This window comes from Capricornis sumatraensis, chromosome 2 (assembly GCF_032405125.1).
Source record: "Capricornis sumatraensis isolate serow.1 chromosome 2, serow.2, whole genome shotgun sequence".
Classification (NCBI taxonomy): domain Eukaryota; kingdom Metazoa; phylum Chordata; class Mammalia; order Artiodactyla; family Bovidae; genus Capricornis; species Capricornis sumatraensis.
This window is the reverse complement of record NC_091070.1, coordinates 692,182-712,282: the sequence shown is the minus strand read 5'-3', so window position 1 is coordinate 712,282 and position 20,101 is coordinate 692,182. Positions and strand designations below refer to the sequence as shown.

Sequence of the window (20,101 nt, the reverse complement as noted above, 5' to 3'; positions counted from 1 at the left end):
TATATCAACTTGAAAATATACTTTAAAAAATCAAGTAATTAAAAAAAATGACCAATTGCATCATATCACAGTGTAATAAAGAAGAAAAATATCTGAATTTTTATGCAGATATATTAAATAGGGGAAAAATAATTCTTCTTTAATAATATACATTCATTTGGCTACATCTGAAATTTTAAAGGCAGTTCAGTTCAGTTCAGTCACTCAGTCGTGTCAGACTCTTTACCACCCCATGGACTGCAGCCCACCAGGCCCCACCGTCCATGGGATCTTCCAGGCAAGAGTACTCGAGTGGGTTGCCATTGCCTTCTCCGCAGGCCTACCTATCCATCACCAACTCCTGGAGTTTACTCAAACTCATGTCCATTGAGTCGGTGATCCCATCCAACCATCTCATCCTCTGTCGTCCCCTTCTCCTCCTGCCCTCAGTCTTTCCCAGCAGCAGGGTCTTTTCTAATGAGTCAGTTCTTTGCATCAGGTGGCCAAAGTACTGGGAGTTTCAGCTTCAACATCAGTCCTTCCAATGAATATTCAGGACTGATTTCCTTTAGGATGGACTAGTTGGATCTCCTTGCAGTCCAAAGGACTCTCAAGAGTCTTCTCCAACACCTCTGTTCAAAAGCATCAATTCTTCGGTGCTCAGCTTTCTTTACAGTCCAACTTTCACATCCATACATGACTACTGGAAAAACCATAGCTTTGACTAGATGGACCTTTGTTGGCAAAGTAATGTCTCTGCTTTTTAATATGCTGTCTAGGTTGGTCCTAACTTTTCTTCCAAGGAGCAAGCGTCTTTTAATTTCATGGCTGCAGTCACCATCTGCAGTGATTTTGTAGCCCCCCAAAATAAAGTCAGCCACTGCTTCCAATGTTTCCCCATCTATTTGCCATGAAGCAATGGGACAGGATGCCATGATCTTTGTTTTCTGAATGTTGAGCTTTAAGCCAACTTTTTCATTCTCCTCTTTCACTTTCGTCAAGAGGCTCTTTAGTTCTTCACTTTCTGCCATAATGATATATGAGGTTATTGATATTTTTCCCGGCAATTTTGATTCCAGCTTGTGTTTCTTCCAGCCCAGCGTTTCTCATGATGTACTCTGCATGTAGGTTAAATAAGTAGGGTGGCAGTATACAGCCTTGACATACTCCTTTCCCAATCTGGAACCAGTCTGATGTTCCATGTCCAGTTCTAACTGTTGCTACCTGGGTTACAGGTGGGTGTCATTAAAATACATTACAAAACTATTTTAGAGAAAGTCTTCCAATTTACACTCCATTTTTCTACCACCAGCAAGGTTCCGTTAAAAATTCTTCCTACTTACCAATTTTAAATGTAAAGAACACGACCCCAGCAACGTCACGGAAATGGCTCTGTGGTTTACTTGCTGAGTCGTGTCCAGCTCTTTGCGAGCCCAGGGACTGTAGCCCACCAGGTGCTCCGTCCATGGGACTTCCCAGGCAAGAGTACTGGAGTGGGCTGCCGTTTCCTTCTCCAGGGGATTTTCCTGACCCAGGGACTGAACCTGCGCCTCCTGCATCGCAGGCGGGCTGTTTACTACTGAGTCATCTGGGAAGCTCCAACACAGAAGTGACAGAAATTCCCGATTTTATTGGCTGAACAATTAAGCTCAGAGATAATGACTGTGATGAATTTATTTAGACCGTGATAACAAATATATTGAAACTACTTGGTTATGATACATATAGGTCAATAATTTTATATAAATAGAAATAATTGTGTAATTTTATATGGTTTGTGACTCATTTCTTTTTATGTAATACATATACTGAAAGATTACTATTCCCCAAGAAACTAAAAGAAATAATTCAGTTACACTTAGATGTGGAGAAAATTTTCTTGTTAGCTGGCAGAATCTCACTGAACAGCTAATATAAACCAGACATCAAATGTCATTATCTCTCTGCTTCATCACTTCAGTACCAAATACTAATTTCATAACAAACTACTAGAAAGATTAAAGCTAAACAAAACTGATTTCATATAAATTTGAGTATAGAAAGTGATAAATAATTGGAAACAGTTTGTTAGATATGCTTAGACTGAAGAAAGTATGCATTAGGAGGCATTCATCTCGTCACTGAATTATTAAAAAACAAATACTACAAAATTACTTTTTAAAAAAACCCCAACTTCATAAAAATAAATACATCGTGTTTCTATTGATAGTTTTCGTTGTTCAGTGGCTCAGGCACATCCGACTCTTTGCACGTCCGACTCTTTGCAACTCCACGGACTGCAGCACGCCAGACCTCCCTATCCCTCACTATCTCCTGGAGTCTGCCCAAGTTCACGTCCACTGCACTGGTGACGCCATCCATCCATCGCATCCTCTGTCACCCCCTTCTCCTCCTGCCTTCAGCCTTTCCCAGCATCAGGGTCTTTTCCGATGAGTCAGCTCTTTGCATCAGCTGGTCAAAGTACTGGAGTTTCAGCTTCAGCATCTGCTCTTCCAATGAAAATTCAGGGTGGATTTCCTTTCGGATTGACCGGCTTGATCTCCTTGCTGTCCAAGGGACTGTGAAGAGCCTTCTCCAGCACCACAGTCCAGAAACATCAACGCGTTGGCACTCAGTCTTCTTTATGGTCCAGCTCTCTCGTCTGCACGTGACTACTGGGAAACCACAGCTTTGGCTGATGGACCTTTGTCAGCAAACTGGTATCTCTCCTTCTTACTGTGCTGTCTCGGTTGGTCATAGCTTTCCTCCCAAGAAGCAAGCATCCTCTAATTTCATGACTGCGGTCACCATCTGCAGTGATTCTGGAGCCCAAGAAGGGAAAATCTATCACCACTCCCACTTTTTCCCCTTCTATTTGCCATGAAGTAATGGGACCGGGTGCTATGATCTTAGGGTTCTGAATGCTGAGTTTTGTCAGCCTGCTCACTCTCCTCTTTCACCCTCATCAAGAGGCTCTTCAGCTCCTTTTTGCTTCTGGCCATTAGAGTGGCGTCCTTCGTATCGCTGAGGCTGCAGATATTTATACAATAGAAATACACATTTATACACCAACATACTATCAAATAGGCAATATATTATTTATCATGCAATAGCCCTTTTGGGAATATTAAGCAAAAATCGTTATATAGCTGACAAAAACAAGTAAAAATTGCTAAGTCAGAGTATTTATCATTTAATCTCATCTCTTGTTTTGCAAATTCCAGTAAAGTGTTTAATTAATTACGTTTTAAATTGAAGTTAGTCGATCTGCAGTGTTTCAGGCGCACAGCAAAGCATGTACATTCATATATATATGGGTTTCTCTGGTGGCTCCCTGGTAAAGAGCCCGAGTGCCAATGCAGGCAATGTGGGTTCAATCCCTGGGCTGGGAAGATCCCCTGGAGAAGGAAATGGCAACCCACTCCAGTATTCTTGCCTGGGAAATCCCATGGACAGAAGAGCCTGTGAGGTACAGGCCACGGGGTCACAAGAGTGGGTCACAGCTGAGGGACTAGATGGCGAGAGTCATGTCACAAAAGCCACTCTGGAGTCACGTGCATCTTAAGTGCACAACAATGTTTACATCTTACAACTTCCAAGTCACAGAAACCTGCACTCTTCTGCAAATGCTAGCTACAAGCCACTCTGGAGTCACGTGCATCTTAAGTGCGCGACAATGTTTACAGCTTACAACTTAGAAGTCACAGAACCTGCACTCTTCTGCAAATGCTAGCTATTCATCGCTTCACGTGAAATGAGTGTGACGCATGTGGATCTTACGATCGCTGTGGGAAAGCCCTGAGAGCCACCGCCACTTTTCATGTCTGTTTTCTTTCCATGTCTGTTCACAATGAGAACTGTGCCATAATGTAGCTCAGTTCTCCAGGGTCTTGACATACAGGAACCTCAGAACCACAAAAACCCTCAAAGGTATTTCTTCTATCTTCTTCATTAGATTTCTGAGCTCTTTCAAAATTCACTTTAGCTATTTTTGAGGGGGTGGGGGATGTAGGTAGTGTCTACACTAATAAATAATTGAGATAATTATTTATTTTATATAAATTCTAAGAGATAGAAAAATTAAGCTCAAGTAATGAGAACTTCCAGTCCCTGAGGAATAACAGTAAACAAAGATAAAACATTTCTGAAGCCTCTCTGCTCCTTTGAAACATTGCCATTTATAGCCCTTGCAATTCTGCATCTGTTTTCTCTTTCTCTGTTCCAAATGGAAGTCTTACTCCCTCCAGGTTCAAGCTTCTAATGTGTCAGTCTGTATTTCCTAAGACTTATCTTTATCGTTAAAAAAAAAAAAAGCCCCAATTTTACTTTTGATTTGTCTTTATCTACCTAGGAAGGTGCTTATTATCCAGAGTGCATGCTGAATGCCTTTCAGATCACTATGCCCAGAAACTAAACTGATGGAATGTGATAGGGGAACATTTCTGGTAGGGGCAAAAAGATTTCAAGGTGATATGTTGTGAACTATGTTATAAAAAGGCTAGGATAGTATAGCTAAACTGTATTAAGATTACTGTTTATTCACTTAAAATTAACATTTTTCTCAAGGAGACAGGCAATCAGCCTGTAAGTTCACGTTACTTTACAAGCAACATCAGTATGAAAGTTACTGCAGGGTTCAGACGGTGCAGGAGAGTTTACCTGATGTGAGAATGCCAAGCAGTGTGCACCACGCTGGCACGTATCACGGAGCGGTGTGGGGTTTAAGTAACAGCTGATCAAGGAGGCTTCATTGTGCCTGAGAGAAGGATCAGATGACACTGGGCAGAGGCCTGGTTTCCTTCTCAAGGACTCAACTGTCAGATTCTCAGGTGCTTCTCAGTAAACACTAGATGAAATCCTGCCTAGTTTTTATTTGCCAATGTTTTATCTTGATCTTATCTGCTTATAACAGATAAATTCGTGAGTTAAATATACAGTTACCAGAGAAAATCTTATTCCCCCATGCTCTTTTTTCCCATCTGAATTTCGATACATCTCCTCACAAGGAGTATATGTAGAAATTTCATACTTTTAAGAAGAAACACGGCATTGCTAATCCTCCAAGTCTCTGCTCACAAGACAGACAGGGGATGCCCCGGTGCCAGCCACGGAGCGGGTGCCGAGGGCCAAGGGCAGCGCAGGAGGTGGGTGCAGCAGCAAAGAGAGGGACGGGCAGCATTCCAGACCTCCACAGTCAGAAGCCTGAACTTCAGCACTTTCGCTCGGACAAAAGAGGAGGCTGTCGGCTCAGATGAGATGGACTGCGACTGCCACTCCTGTGTAAACCTTGGAATTTAAGAAGCTGAAACCTCAGTGAAAGCAAAGTCTGCAAAAAATAAATTCATCCAGCAGCACAGGTTTGTTTCTGTCTGAGCCCTAAGTTTAAAAACAAACAAATAAGCGTTCTTCTGCTGAAATCCCGAGGCTTGTGCTTCTTATAGATTTGGGACCTATATTTATTCTTTCCTGCTAGAACGGGAAATAGATTCAAGGGATTAGATGTGATAGACAGAGTGCCTGAAGAACTATGGACAGCGGTTGATGACATTATACAGGAGGCAGGAATCAAGACCATCCCCAAGAAAAAGAAATGCAAGAAGACAAAATGGTTGTCTGAGAAGGCCTTACAAATACCTGTGAAGAGAAGAGAAGCAAAAAGCAAAGGAGAAAAGGAAAGCGATTTCCATTTGAATGCCGAGTTCCAAATAGCAAGGAGAGATAAGAAAGCCTTCCTCTGTGACCAGTGCAAAGAAATAGAGGAAAACAACAGAATGGGGAAGACTAGAGATCCCTTCAAGACAATCAGAGCTACCAAGGAACATTTCATGCAAAGATGGGCTCGATAAAAGACAGAAATGGTATGGACTTAACAGAAGCAGAAGATATTAAGAAAAGGTGGCAAGAATACACAGAAGAACTGTACAAAAAAGAGCTTCATGACCCAGATAACCACGATGGTGTGATCACTCACCTAGAGCCAGACATCCTGGAATGTGAAGTCAAGTGGGCCTTAGAAAGCATCACTACGAACAAAGCTAGTGGAGGTGATGGAATTCCACTTGAGCTCTTTCAAATCCTGGAAGATGATGCTGTGAAAGTGCTGCACTGAATATGCCAGCAAATTTGGAAAACTCAGCAGTGGCCACAGGACTGGAAAAGGTCAGTTTTCATTTCAATCCCAAAGAAAGGCAATGCCAAAGAATGCTCAAACTACTGAACAATTGCACTCATCTCACACGCTACTAAAGTAATGCTCAAAATTCTCCAAGCCAGGCTTCAACAGTACATGAACCGAGAACTTCCAGATGTTCAAGATGGATTTAGAAATGCAGAAGAACCAGAGATCAAATTGCCAACATCCGCTGGATCATCAAAAAAGCAAGAGAGTTCCAAAAAAAAAATCTACTTCTGGTTTATTGACTATGCCAAAGCCTTTGACTGTGTGGACCACAACAAACTGTGGCAAATTCTTAAAGAGATGAGAATACCAGACCACCTGACCTGCCTCCTGAGGAATCTGTATGCAGGTCAGGAAGCAACAGTTAGAACTGGACATGGAACAACAGACTGGTTCCAAATAGGGAAAGGAGTATGTCAAGGCTGTATATTGTCACCCTGCTTATTTAACTTATATGCAGAGTACATCATGTGAAAGTCCAGGCTGGATGAAGCACAAGCTGGAATCAAGACTGCCAGGAGAAATATCAAAAACCTCAGATATGCAGATGACACCACCCTTATGGCAGAAAGCGAAGAAGAACTAAAGAGCCTCTTGATGAAAGTGAAAGAGGAGAGTGAAAAAGTTGGCTTAAAACTCAGCATTAAGAAAACTGAGATAATGGCATCTGGTCCCATCACTCTATGGGAAATAGATGGGGAAACAACAGAAATGGTGAGAGACTTTGTTTATTTGGGCTCCAAAATCACTGCAGATGGTGACTGCAGCCATGAAATTTCCTTGGAAGGAAAGTTATGACCAACCTAGACAGCATATTAAAAAACAGAGACATTACTTTGCCAACAAAGGTCCATCTAGTCAAGGCTATGGTTTTTCCAGTGGTCATGTGAGAGTTGGACCATAAAGAAAGCTGAGTGCAGAAGAATTGACGCTTTTGAACTGAGGTGTTGGAGGAGACTCTTGAGAGTCCCTTGGACGGCAAGGAGATGCAACCAGTCCATCCTAAAGGAGATCAGTCCTGGGTGTTCACTGGAAGGACTGATGCTGAAGCTGAAACTCCAATACTTTGGCCACCTGATGCAAAGAACTGACTCATTAGAAAAGACCCTGATGCTGGGAAAGATTGAAGGTGGGAGGAGAAGGGGACAACAGAGGATGAGATGACTGGATGGCATCACTGACTGAATGGACCTAAGTTTGAGTAAACTCTGAGAGTTGGCGATGGACAGGGAGGCCTGGTGGGCTGCAGTCCACGGGGTCACGAAGAGTCAGATGCGACTGAGCTGAATTGAGGGCAAGAAAGTGCGCAATCTGGCCCTAGGTGGCGATGCTCTAGAAAACACAACCGAGCCAGAGGAGTCCCCACAACTTGGCTGCCTCGGGATTCACACAAATAAAGCCCTGGAATGTCTCAAAGCTACAAATCATGAACTGCTACACTGCGTAAATAAAACAGGAGGATTACTCGAAACACTAGAATAATCATCTAGAAAACCCCAGTCATGTTGTGAAAGATGAACGACATAGGAAAGGAAAATATCTGTAAAACAACACAGAAGCATAGAAAAAACTAGCAACATGTGGAAAGCTAATGCAGTAGATTGCACAGTTGAAAAATACAGTAAAAATAGATGAAACAGAGTAGACAAAATGAAAGAGAGCTGTAGGTACAGACATGTTTGAGAAAATCGTCCTGAATGTTCCAAGAGCCCCAAGCAGACTGAATAAGAACAGATACACGGGCGGCAAGTGCGTGAGCGGCGGTTATGCGAGGGTTTGCCTCATAGGAACACTGATAGTTCACCAGCCTCATAGTAACAATGATAGTTCACCAAGCTAGGCTTTTGTTTTTTTGGTATGTATTTTATTTTACAATAAAAAGATACCCAAAACAGAAACCATCCAGCTAAATTACCACTCAATATGCAGGGCAAAATAAAGCCATTTTGATTGAACCAACTTAGCAGCAGCAGCAAGACAAAGGCGAGTTCACTATTTAGCCATCCTTGTTAAAAAGACATTTAAGGGTGGGCGTCAGAACTAAACGGAACTCACAAGAAGAGTAGAATGTAAGAAGCGACAGTGAGCAGAAACAATGGGTGAAACACTGGGAAAACCTACACACGGTTTGAATTTAGAAAATGAAAATAATACCTGCACAAATGATAATTCTTAGCACAGGGAGATGATGAGCCTGGGGAAATATGACACAGGAGAGACTTTAGAGCAGCAAGCAACAATGCTGCTGCTGAGTCGCTGCAGTCGTGTCCGACTCTGTGCGACCCCAGAGACGGCAGCCCACCAGGCTCCCCCGTCCCTGGGATTCTCCAGGCAAGAACACTGCAGTGGGGTGCCATTTCCTTCTCCAGTGCATGAAGAGAAAAGTCAAAGTGAAGTCGCTCAGTCGTGTCTGACTCTTAGCGACCCCATGGACTGCAGCCCATGAGGCTCCTCCGTCCCTGGGATTTCCCAGGCAAGAGCACTGGAGTGGCTGCCCCTGCCTTCGCCAGTGAGTAACAGTCAGAGAACCCATCTGGACAGCTGGGGCCACAGCGTTCCAGCACTCCGGTGATGGTCGTGACCACACAGATACAACGGCCGCTTCAGGCTCCATGCGGCCGGCGCACAGGCATGCTTGCCTTCACTGTGCCTGCTTTACCGTTTCTCAGAGACACTGGGCTTCTTACAGGCTGAAGCCTGTGCTACCCCAGACAAGCCAGGCAGTTGGCCTCGTTTTTCCAACAGCAATTGGCTCACTTTCTGTCTCTGGGTCACAGTTTGTTAATTCTTGCAGTATTTCCAACTTTTTCATTATTGTTACGTTTCTTATGGTAGACTGTGATCAGTGATCTTTGATGTTACTCTTGTAATTGTTTTGGGGTGCCAAGAACTGGGCCCATATAAAACAGCAAACTTAATCAATAAATGTTATATGCGACCTGCCACCAAATGGCTGTTCCCCCAACTCTCATCTTTATCTCAGACCCCTCATTCCCTGAGACACAACAATATTGAAATTAGGCCAATTAGTAATTGTGCAGTGTCCTCTAAGGGTTCAAGTGAAAGGAAACGACTTGAGGCTCTCATTTTAAATGAAAAGCTAGAAATAATTAAGCTCAGCAAAGAAGGCATGTCAAAGGCCTAGAAGGTCAAAACACAGGCCTCTTGCATGAAATAGTTAGCCAAGTTGTGAATGCAAAGGAAAAGTTCTTGAAGGAAATTAAGAGTGCTGCTCCAGGGAACACACAAATGATAAGAAAGCGAGATAGTCTTATTGATGATATAGAGAAAGTTTCAGAGGTCCGGATAAATCAGACCAGCTACACACAACACTCTCTAAAGCCAAAGTCTAATCCACAGCCAACCCCTAACTCCTCAATTCTATGACGCCCTGAGAGAGGCAAGGAAGCTGCAAAAGAAAGGTGAAGCTAGCAACGGCTGGCTCAGGAGGTTTAAGGAAAGAAGCTGTCGCAGCAAGTGTGGATACAAAAGCTGCAGCAGGTTACCCTGAAGATCTAGCTTACATAATAATGCAGGTGTCTACAAAACCAAGAAATTTCCAGTGTGGACAGAACAGCCTTCTGTTGGGAAGAAGACGTGACTAAACTGCTGCAGTTTTATATTTTAACACGTGATGAGTTGTTTCTTAGTAGACAGGCAAAGAAGGTGGTTTCTTGAAATCTACTCCTGGAGAAGATCTGTGAATATTGTTGAAATAACAATAAAAGATTTAGAATGTTAGTTCAGTTCAGTCGCTCAGTCATGTCCGACTCTTTGCGACCCCATGAACCGAGGCACGCCAGGCCTCCCTGTCCATCTTTAACTCCTGGAGTCCACCCAAACCCATGTCCATTGAGTCAGTGATGCCATCCAACCATCTTATCCTCTGTCGTCCCCTTCTCCTCCTGCCCTCAGTCTTGCCCAGCGTCAGGGTCTTTTCCAATGAGTCAGTTCTTCCTATCAGATGACCAAAGTATTGGAGTTTCAGCTTCACCATCAGTCCTTCCAATGAACACCCAGGACTAATCTCCTTCAGGATGGACTGGTTGGGTCTCCTTGCAGGATTTGAGAGGTTTTCAGTTTTGAAAGTAGTTTTATTCTGGGTAAAACGCTACTGAACAGCACTGCATGTTACAGAGAAATCATCTGTGAAATGCAAGGTCAACTGCTGCAACAAACTTCACTGCTCTCTCACTAAGACACACAGGAAGCCCGACTCCAGCAAACAGCACGCTGATCAGTGAGCGGCCGTCAACACTGAGGCAAGATCCTCTACCAGCTATGAGACTACAGTTCACTGGGGGCTTAAGCAGCGGTTCGCGTTTTTAACAATAAAGTATTTTTAAATAAAGATATGTACCTTTTTTAGGCATAATGGTATTTGTAGCACCCTTGCCAGACTGCAGTGAAATGTAGATATAACCTTTATGTGCGCTAGGAAACCAAAACGCTCACGTGGCTGACATTGTTGTGGTGGTCTGCAATGAACCCAAGGTATCTCCAAGGTACTCCTGTGTAAATTAAAAATTTCTGGGTAATAACCCCTCAAAGAATAGATATAAAATATATATAACTCTTAGACCACTGGAAAAATGAAATGAAGAAATCTAAATCATTTAAATAGAAGACAGGGAAGAAGGGAAAAAAGTAAAGAGAAATTATGATAGACATACACAGCAAGAAAAGAGAAATAGAACTGTATCAGCACTCGTAATTACAGATTTAAGTCACCACTTAAAAGACAGAAACTCTCCGGATCAAAAACAAAATCCAGTTACATATTATTTACAAAAGACACATACGGAACATAATAGCAAAGAGATACGGAAAGTAAAGAGATGGAAAAAGATACATCAGACCAATACTGACCAACAGAAAGCCGGAGTGTCCTTATCAATAGCAGCAGAATTAGCTTTAAGGCTAAAAAATTATTAAAATTAGGCACAGTCACTGTAGAACGATGGGCTTCCCTGGGGGCACTGGTGGTGAAGAGCACGCCTACCAGTGCTGGAGACAGAAGAGACGCCGGCTTGACCCCTGGGTCAGGGAGCTCCCCTGGAGGAGGGCACGGCAGCCCACTCCACGACTCTTAACTGGAGAATCCCATGGACAGAGGAGCCTGGCGGGCTACAGTCCACGGGGTCACAGAGAGTCGGACACGACTGAAGTGACTTAGCACACACTTAGCATTCTACATAATAATAAAAGGAATATTTCACTAGGAAATAACACTAATCCAAGACTAATATACTCTACTCAAAAAATTCTGAAGTGACTTAAATTACACAAAACGAAAATGGTGAGAGCTCCAAGAGGAGATGGACAGATTCACAATCACGGTGGGCACTGTAACACATCTCTTTCATAGCTGACTGACCAAGCAGTAAGATAACTGGTGAAGCTATGGAAGATAAGCACGACATTCATGAAAACAAATAAAACCTGACATCTAACACTTGAGAGAATGACCACATAGTCTTTACAGGTATCTGAGGCAAATTTACAGAAATTAAGCAAATAATAGGTAACAAAGCAAATCTCAAAAACCACAGAAATAAAGCCATATATGTTTTCTTGTCCTAACAGAAAGCAATAAAACTAAAAATCATTTACAAAAAGAAAACTCAAAAATTCTATACACATGAAAACTTAAGAACCCATTTCTAAAAAATTCATGGCCCAAGGAAAAAAGCACAATGAATAGTAAAAATGCTATCTATTGTAACTTAGGAGAAACATCTAAAGCTGTTCCTCAAAATTCAGTTTTATTTCCCTAAAATGGGGAAGGAAATAGCCACTCAAGTCCAAGAAACCCAGAGAGTCCCAAACAGGATAAACCCAAGGCGAAACACCCCAAGACATATATCAATCAAATTAACGAAGATCAAACACAAAGTACAAATATTAAAAGCAGCAAGGGAAAAACAACAAATAACACACAAGGGGATTCCCGTAAGGAAAGTTGATCTTTAATAGAAACTCTTCAGGCCAGAAGGGAATGGCAGGACATACTTAAAGTGATCAAAGAGAAAAACCTACAACCCAGATTATCGTACCCAGCAAGGATCTCATTCAAATATGAAGGAGAAATTAAAAGCTTTACAGACAAGCAAAAGCTGAGAGAATTCAGCACCACGAAACCAGCTCTTCAACAAACACTATACGATCTTCTCTAGACAGGAAACAAAGAAAAGGTGTATAAACTCAAACTCAAAGCAACAAAGTAAGCGGCAACGGGATACTTATCAATAATTACCTTAAACGTAAATGGGTTGAATGCCCCAACCAAAAGACAAAGACTGGCTGAATGGATACAAACACAAGACCCCTCTACATGTTATCTACCAGAGACCAACCTCAAACCAAGGGACACATACAGACTGAAGGTGAAGGGCTGGAAGAAGACATTCCATGCAAATCGGGACCAAAAGAAAGCAGGAGCAGCAATACTCACATCAGATAAAACAGATTTTAAGATAAAGGCAGTGAAAAGAGAAAAAGCAGTTCACTACATAGTCCAAGAAGAAGATATAATAATTATAAATATATACACACGTGACCTGCCTCTTGAGAAACCTATATGCAGGTCAGGAAGCAACAGTTAGAACTGGACATGGAACAACAGACTGGTTCCAAATAGGAAAAGGAGTACGTCAAGGCTGTATATTGTCACCCTGCTTATTTAACTTCCATGCAGAGTACATCGTGAGAAACGATGGGCTGGAAGAAGCACCAAGCTGGAATCAAGATTGCTGGGAGAAATGTCAATAACCTCAGATATAGAGGTGATGCAGATGACACCACCCTTATGGCAGAAAGTGAAGAGGAACTAAAAAGGCCTGTTGATGAAAGTGAAAGAGGAGAGAAAAAAAGTTGGCTTAAAGCTCAACATTCAGAAAACGAAGATCATGGCATCTGGTCCTGTCACTTCATGGCAGATAGATGGGTAAACAGTGGAAACAGCGTCAGACTTTATTTTGGGGGGCTCCAAAATCACTGCAGATGGTGACTGCAGGCATGAAATTAAAAGATGCTTACTCCTCAGAAGGAAAGTTATGACCAACCTAGATAGCATATTGAAAAGCAGAGATATTACTTTGTCAACAAAGGTCTATCTAGTCAAGGCTATGGTTTTTCCTGTGGTCATGTATGGGTGTGAGAGTTGGTCTGTGAAGAAGGCTGAGTGCCGAAGAATTGATGCGTTTGAACTGTGGTGTTGGAGAAGACTCTTGAGAGTCCCTTGGACTGCAAGGAGATCCAACCAGTCCATCCTAAAGGAGATCAGCCCTGGGATTTCTTTGGAAGGAATGATGCTGAAGCTGAAACTCCAGTACTTTGGCCACCTCATGTGAAGAGTTGACTCATTGGAAAAGACTCTGATGCTGGGAGGGATTGGGGGCAGGAGGAGAAGGGGACGACCGAGGATGAGATGTCTGGATGGCATCACTGACTCGACGGACGTGAGTTTGGGTGAACTCCAGGAGTTGGTGATGGACAGGGAGGCCTGGTGTGCTGCAATTCATGGGGTCGCAGAGAGTCGGACACGACTGAACGACTGGACTGAACGTAGGAGCACTGCAGTGTGTAAGACAAACGCTAACAAGCACGAGGGGAATTAACAGCAACACAGCAAGAGCGGGCGACGTGGACAGCCCACTCCCACCTATGGACAGATCAGCTGAGCAGAAAGTTACCAAGGAAACACAGACCTTAAAGGAGACAATGGGCTAGTTAGACCTGATTGATATCTATAGGACATTGACAATAAAATGGACAACTTGGAAGAAATGGACAAATTCTTAGAAAAGTACAACTTTCCAAAACTGAACCAGGAAGAAACAGAAAATCTTAACAAGCCAATCACAAGCACGGAAATTAAAACTATAATCATAAACCTTCCAGCAAACAAAAGCCCAGGACCAGACGGCTTCACAGCTGGATTCTACCAAAAATTTAAAGAAGAGCTAACACCTATCCTACTCAAACTCTTCCAGAAAATTGCAGAGGAAGGTAAACTTCCAAACTTATTCTATGAGGCCACCATCACCCTAATACCAAAACCTGACAAAGATGTCACAAAAAAAGAAAACTACAGGCCAATATCACTGATGAACATAGATGCAAAAATCCTCAACAAAATTCTAGCAATCAGAATCCAACAACATATTAAAAAGATCATACATCATGACCAGGTGGGCTTTATCCCAGGGATGCAAGGATTCTTCAATATCCACAAATCAATCAATGTGATACACCACATTAACAAATTGAAAGATAAAAATCATATGGTTATCTCAATAGATGTAGAGAAGGCCTTTGACAAAATTCAATATCCATTTATGATAAAAACCCTCCAGAAAACAGGAATAGAAGGAACACACCTCAACATAATAAAAGCTATATATGATAAACCCACAGCAAACATTATCCTCAATGGTGAAAAACTGAAAGCATTTCCCCTAAAGTAGGAACAAGACAGGGTGCCCACTCTCACCACTACTATTCAACACAGTTCTGGAAGTTTTGGCCACAGCAATCAGAGCAGAAAAAGAAATAAAAGGAATCCAGATTGGAAAAGAAGAGGTAAACTCTCACTGTTGGCAGATGGCATGATCCTCTACATAGAAAACCCTAGACTCCACCAGAAAACTACTAGAGCTAATCAGTGAATATAGTAAAGTTGCAGGATATAAAATTAACACACAGAAATCCCTTGCATTCCTATACACTAACAATGAGAAAACAGAAAAAGAAATTGAGGAAACAATTCCTTTTGCCACTGCAATGAAAAGAATAAAATACTTAGGAATAAATCTACCTGAAAAAACAAAAGACCTATATATAGAAAACTATAAAACATTGATGAAAGAAATCAAAGAGGACACAAATAGATGGAGAAATATACCATGTTCATGGATTGGAAGAATCAATATAATGAAAATGAGTATACTACCCAAAGCAATCTATAGATTCAATGCAATCCCTATCAAGCTACCAGCGGTATTTTTCACAGAACTAGAACAAATAATTTCACAATTTGTATGGAAATACAAAAAACCTCGAATAGCCAAAGCAATCTTGAGAAAGAAGAATGGAGCTGGAGGAATCTACCTGCCTGACTTCAGGCTCCACTACAAAGCCACAGTCATCAAAACAGTATGGTACTGGCACAAAGACAGAAATATAGATCAATGGAACAAAATAGAAAGCCCGGAGATAAATCCACACACATATGGATACCTCATCTTTGACAAAGGAGGCAAGAATATACAATGGAGAAAAGACAATCTCCTTAACAAGTGGTGCTGGGAAAACTGGTCAACCACTTGTAAAAGAATGAAACTAGAACACTTTCTAACACCATACACAAAAATAAACTCAAAATGGATTAAAGATCTAAATGTAAAACCAGAAACTATAAAACTCCTGGAGGAAAACATAGGCAAAACACTCTCAGACATAAATCACAGCAGGATCCTCTATGACCCACCTCCCAGAGTAATGGAAATAAAAGCAAAAATAAACAAATGGGACCTAATTAAACTTAAAAGCTTTTGCACAAGGAAGGAAACTCTAAGCAAGGTGAAAAGCCAGCCTTCAGAATGGGAGAAAATAATAGCAAACGAAGCAACTGATAAAGAATTAATCTCAAAAATATACAAGCAGCTCCTACAGCTCAATTCCAGAAAAATAAACGACCCAGTCAAAAAAAATGGGCCAAAGAACTAAACAGACATTTCTCCAAAGAAAACATACAGATAGCTAAGAAACACATGAAAAGATGCTCAACATCACTGATTATCAGAGAAATGCAAATCAAAACTGCAATGACGTACCATCTCACGCCGGTCAGAATGGCTGCTATCAAAAAGTCTACAAACAATAAATGCTAGAGAGGGTATGGAGAAAAGGGAACCCTCTTACACTGTTGGTAGGAATGCAAACTAGTACAGCCACTATGCAGAACAGTGAGGAGAATCCTTAAAAAACTGGAAATAGAACTGCCTTTTGACCCAGCAATCCCACTGCTGGGCATACACACCGAGGAAACCAGAACTGAAAGAGACACTTGTACTCCAATGTTCATCACAGCACTGTTTATAATAGCCAGGACATAGAAACAACCTAGATGTCCATCAGCAGATGAATGGATAAGAAAGCTGTGGTACATATACACAATGGAGTATTACTCAGCCATTAAAAAGAATGCATTTGGATCAGTTCTGATGAGATGGATGAAACTGGAGCCGATTATACAGAGTGGAGTAAGTCAGAAAGAAAAACACCAATACAGTATACTAACGCATATATATGGAATTTAGAAAGATGGTAATGATGACCCTGTATGCGAGACAGCAATATAGACACAAATGTAAACAACAGACTTTTGGACTCTGAGGGAGAGGGCAAAGGTGGGATGATTTGAGAGGGCAGTGTTGAAACATGTGTATTATCATATGTGAAACAGATCGCCAGTCCAGGTTTGATGCATGAGACAGGGTGCTTGGGGCTGGTGCACTGGGATGACCCTGGGAGGTGGGATGGGGAGGGAGGGGGGAGGGGTGTTCAGGATGGAGAACACATATACACCCACAGCTGACTCATGGAATGTATGGCAAAAACCACTACAATATTGTAAAGCAATTAGCCTCCAAATAAACTAAATAAACTAATTTTTTAAAATAGAAAATCTAATACATGTATAAATTTATCACAGAATCAGAAAATATTACTGAAAGAAAAATAATGAAATAAATGGGAAAAGATGAATATTTATGCAAATTCATATTGGAAGATTTGATATCCAAAGATCACAGTTTTCTCCAAATTAATTTATAAGTTTAGCTCACATGGAGGAACAAAAGACCAAGAATGGAGAAGACAGCGGTGAGGGAGGAGGGAAGTTAGGAATAAGAAACAGAGAAACACAGGGTAAGCGTAAAGAGAAGAAAGATCTCACCTGCCCAGGTTAAAGATGAACCATAAAGCTATGGTCCTTCAGATTTTTTGGTTTTGACTCAGGCAGAGGCAAGCAGACAAATGGAATTTTAATTAGCCTAGAAACAGACTCACAGGCATGCCCAGGAATCCGGCATATGACAAAACTGGCATTTCCAATCAGCAGGAAAGGGATTAGCTATTGGATGAACAGTTCAGTCAACTGGGTTATCTATATAAAAAGAGATAAGAATAAGATCCCTACCTCAAGAGTACATAAAAATTAATTCCTAATAAATTAAACATTTCAATTTGAAGAAAACAAAAGATAATATCTTAGTGCACTGAGACAGGAATAGGTTTCCTTTTGAAAGATTCAAGGAAATCATCCGCCTAACTTTAACCCAAAGGAACTAGGAAAAGAACCCACTGAACCAAAAGTCAGCAGAAGGAGGAAACAATGGCAGAGACTGAAGCAGAAAAAAGCGAGACAGAAAAACAACAAAAAACCAACAAAGCTTTTTAAGAGCTCAGTTCAGCTCAGTCGCGCAGTCGTGTCCGACTCTTTGAGGCCCAATGAATTGCAGCACGCCAGGCCTCCCTGTCCATCACCATCTCCCAGAGCTCACCCAGACTCGCGTCCATCGAGTCCGTGATGCCATCCAGCCATCTCATCCTCGGTCCTCCCCTTCTCCTCCTGCCCCCAATCCCTCCCAGCATCAGAGTCGTTTCCAATGAGTCAGCTCTTCACATGAGGTGGCCAAAGTACTGGAGTTTCAGCTTTAGCATCATTCCTTCCAAAGAACACCCAGGGTTGATCTCCTTGCAGTCCAAGGGACTCTCAAGAGTCTTCTCCAACACCACAGTTCAAAAACATCAATTCTTCATCGCTCAGCTTTCTTCACAGTCCAACTCTCACATCCATACATGACCACAGGAAAAACCATAGCCTTGACTAGACGGACCTTTGTTGGCAAAGTAATGTCTCTGCTTTTGAATATGCTATCTAGGTTGGTCATAACTTTCCTTCCAAGGAGTAAGCGTCTTTTAATTTAATGGCTGCAGTCACCATCTGCAGTGATTTTGGAGCCCCCAGAAATAAAGTCTGACACTGTTTCCACTGTTTCCCCATCTATTTCCCATGAAGTGATGGGATTGGATGCCATAATCTTCGTTTTCTGAATGTTGAGCTTTAAGCCAACTTTTTCACTTTCATCAAGAGGCTTTTTAGTTCCTCTTCACTTTCTGCCATAAGGGTGGTGTCATCTGCATATCTGAGGCTATTGATATTTTTCCTGGCAATCTTGATTCCAGCTTGTGCTTCTTCCAGCCCAGCGTTTCTCATGATGCACTCTGCATATAAGTTAAATAAGCAGGGTGACGATATACAGCCTTGACGTACTCCTTTCCTGTCTTCAATGTTAAAAACCATACGTTCATTGCAGACTGACCCATAGTGGGATCTGGGAAAGGCTTGCTGAACTGCCTCCGTAAAATCCTGTGATGAGCATAGATTAGTGTGCAGATATTTAGAAATGTCTTTTTTTTTCTTTTCAGAATTTCAAATTCTGTGTTGACAAAACATATCAGTAAAAGAACCAAATTCATAATTGTTCATTATCATATGAAATATTATTAAGGCTTCTAAAATAAACCAATTTTATCCACTATACAATTTAGTTAGCAAGCTGCGATCTAGAAATTATATGACGTAGTGATGAATACCTCTAAAATCGAGGCTCACGAGGGCAGAAATTTGTTATGTTCACTACTGTACTTCTAGTACTCTTGCCTAGAAAATCCCATGGACAGAGGAGCCTGGTGGGCTGCCGTCTATGGGGTCGCACAGAGTTGGACACGACTGAAGCGACTTAGCAGCAGCAGTACTTCTAGAGTCCAGCACAATACCTGGCACACAGTAGTACTCACCAAATATTTGTTGAATAGTAAATTAATAAACACACAAGGATTTCCCCAGCAGTCCAGCGTTTAAGACTCGGTGCTACCACTGCAGAGGGCGTGAGTTCAATCCCTGGTCGAGGAACTAAGAGCCCCCACGCCACACGGTGCAGCCAGCAACAAACAGAAGCTTCAAACATGTGGGAGGGAGGTACCAGAGGGAGGGACGTGAGGGTTCCTACGGCTGACTCATGCTGATGTATGGCAGAAACCAACACAATTTTGTAAAGCAATTGTCTTCCAATCAAAATAAATAAAAAAATAAAAAAGACTTGTCAAACAAACAAAGTAAAATCCTGAAAATTAAATAGAAAAATACATTTCCTAGGTTCAGCGAAAGCAGAATTTGTAATACACGAAACTGTGATAAACTAAGAGAAGTGGGTTTGGGTGGGGGAATGGTGATTCAGGTTTAGAAATGCTGAGCTTATGCAATCTAGGAGAGAGTCGGGGAGGCGCACCAGCGCAGGTCATGCATACTGAGGAAGCAAGGCGGGGAGCGCGAGCCACAGCAGCCAGGCTGAGGGGCGACCTCCAGCTCCACACCCCAAGACAGTCAAGTCAGCGGAGGACTCGACAATGCCCAGAGTGGAAGTCAGCACCGGCCGTGGCAAGAACAGGCCCAGTCAACTGGTGGGACGTGCGAGTCTCACTGGAGTAGGTTAGGGAGTGAGTGACAGGCAGGCATTTGTACAAATACTTACAAAGGAGAACACAAGACCAGAGCTGAAAGGGAATATGGGATTCTGAGACTGTTCGCTGTTTCCCACTCAGTCCATCCACTCACTCACCTCTCCCTTCTAAAAAATTTAAGACAAGAGAGACTAGGCTAAAATGGTGACAGGAACCATCCAAGTGGAAGAAGAAAAAGGTAGAAAAGGAGAGGGGCCAGCCAGAGACAAAGATGCATTACCTCTCTCTGAAAGGCGGCGACCACGGAGGAAACCCTTCAAAGCGAAGCTTACGCTGGAAACCAAGGAGGCCGCAGAGCAACACATGCAGCAGCTCCTTCCAAGGAAGACGGCACTCTGACACGTCAGGCTGGCACATGAGGCCAAAGAGGAATGC

At 42.2% G+C, this 20,101-nt stretch overlaps 1 protein-coding gene across 1 annotated transcript in view; it reads right to left on the bottom strand.

The window, feature by feature from the left end:
• Positions 1-20,101, bottom strand: part of RPS6KA5 (ribosomal protein S6 kinase A5) — a 181,832-nt gene that overhangs the window by 46,607 nt on the left and 115,124 nt on the right. The gene's annotated exons all lie outside the window — the stretch shown is intronic.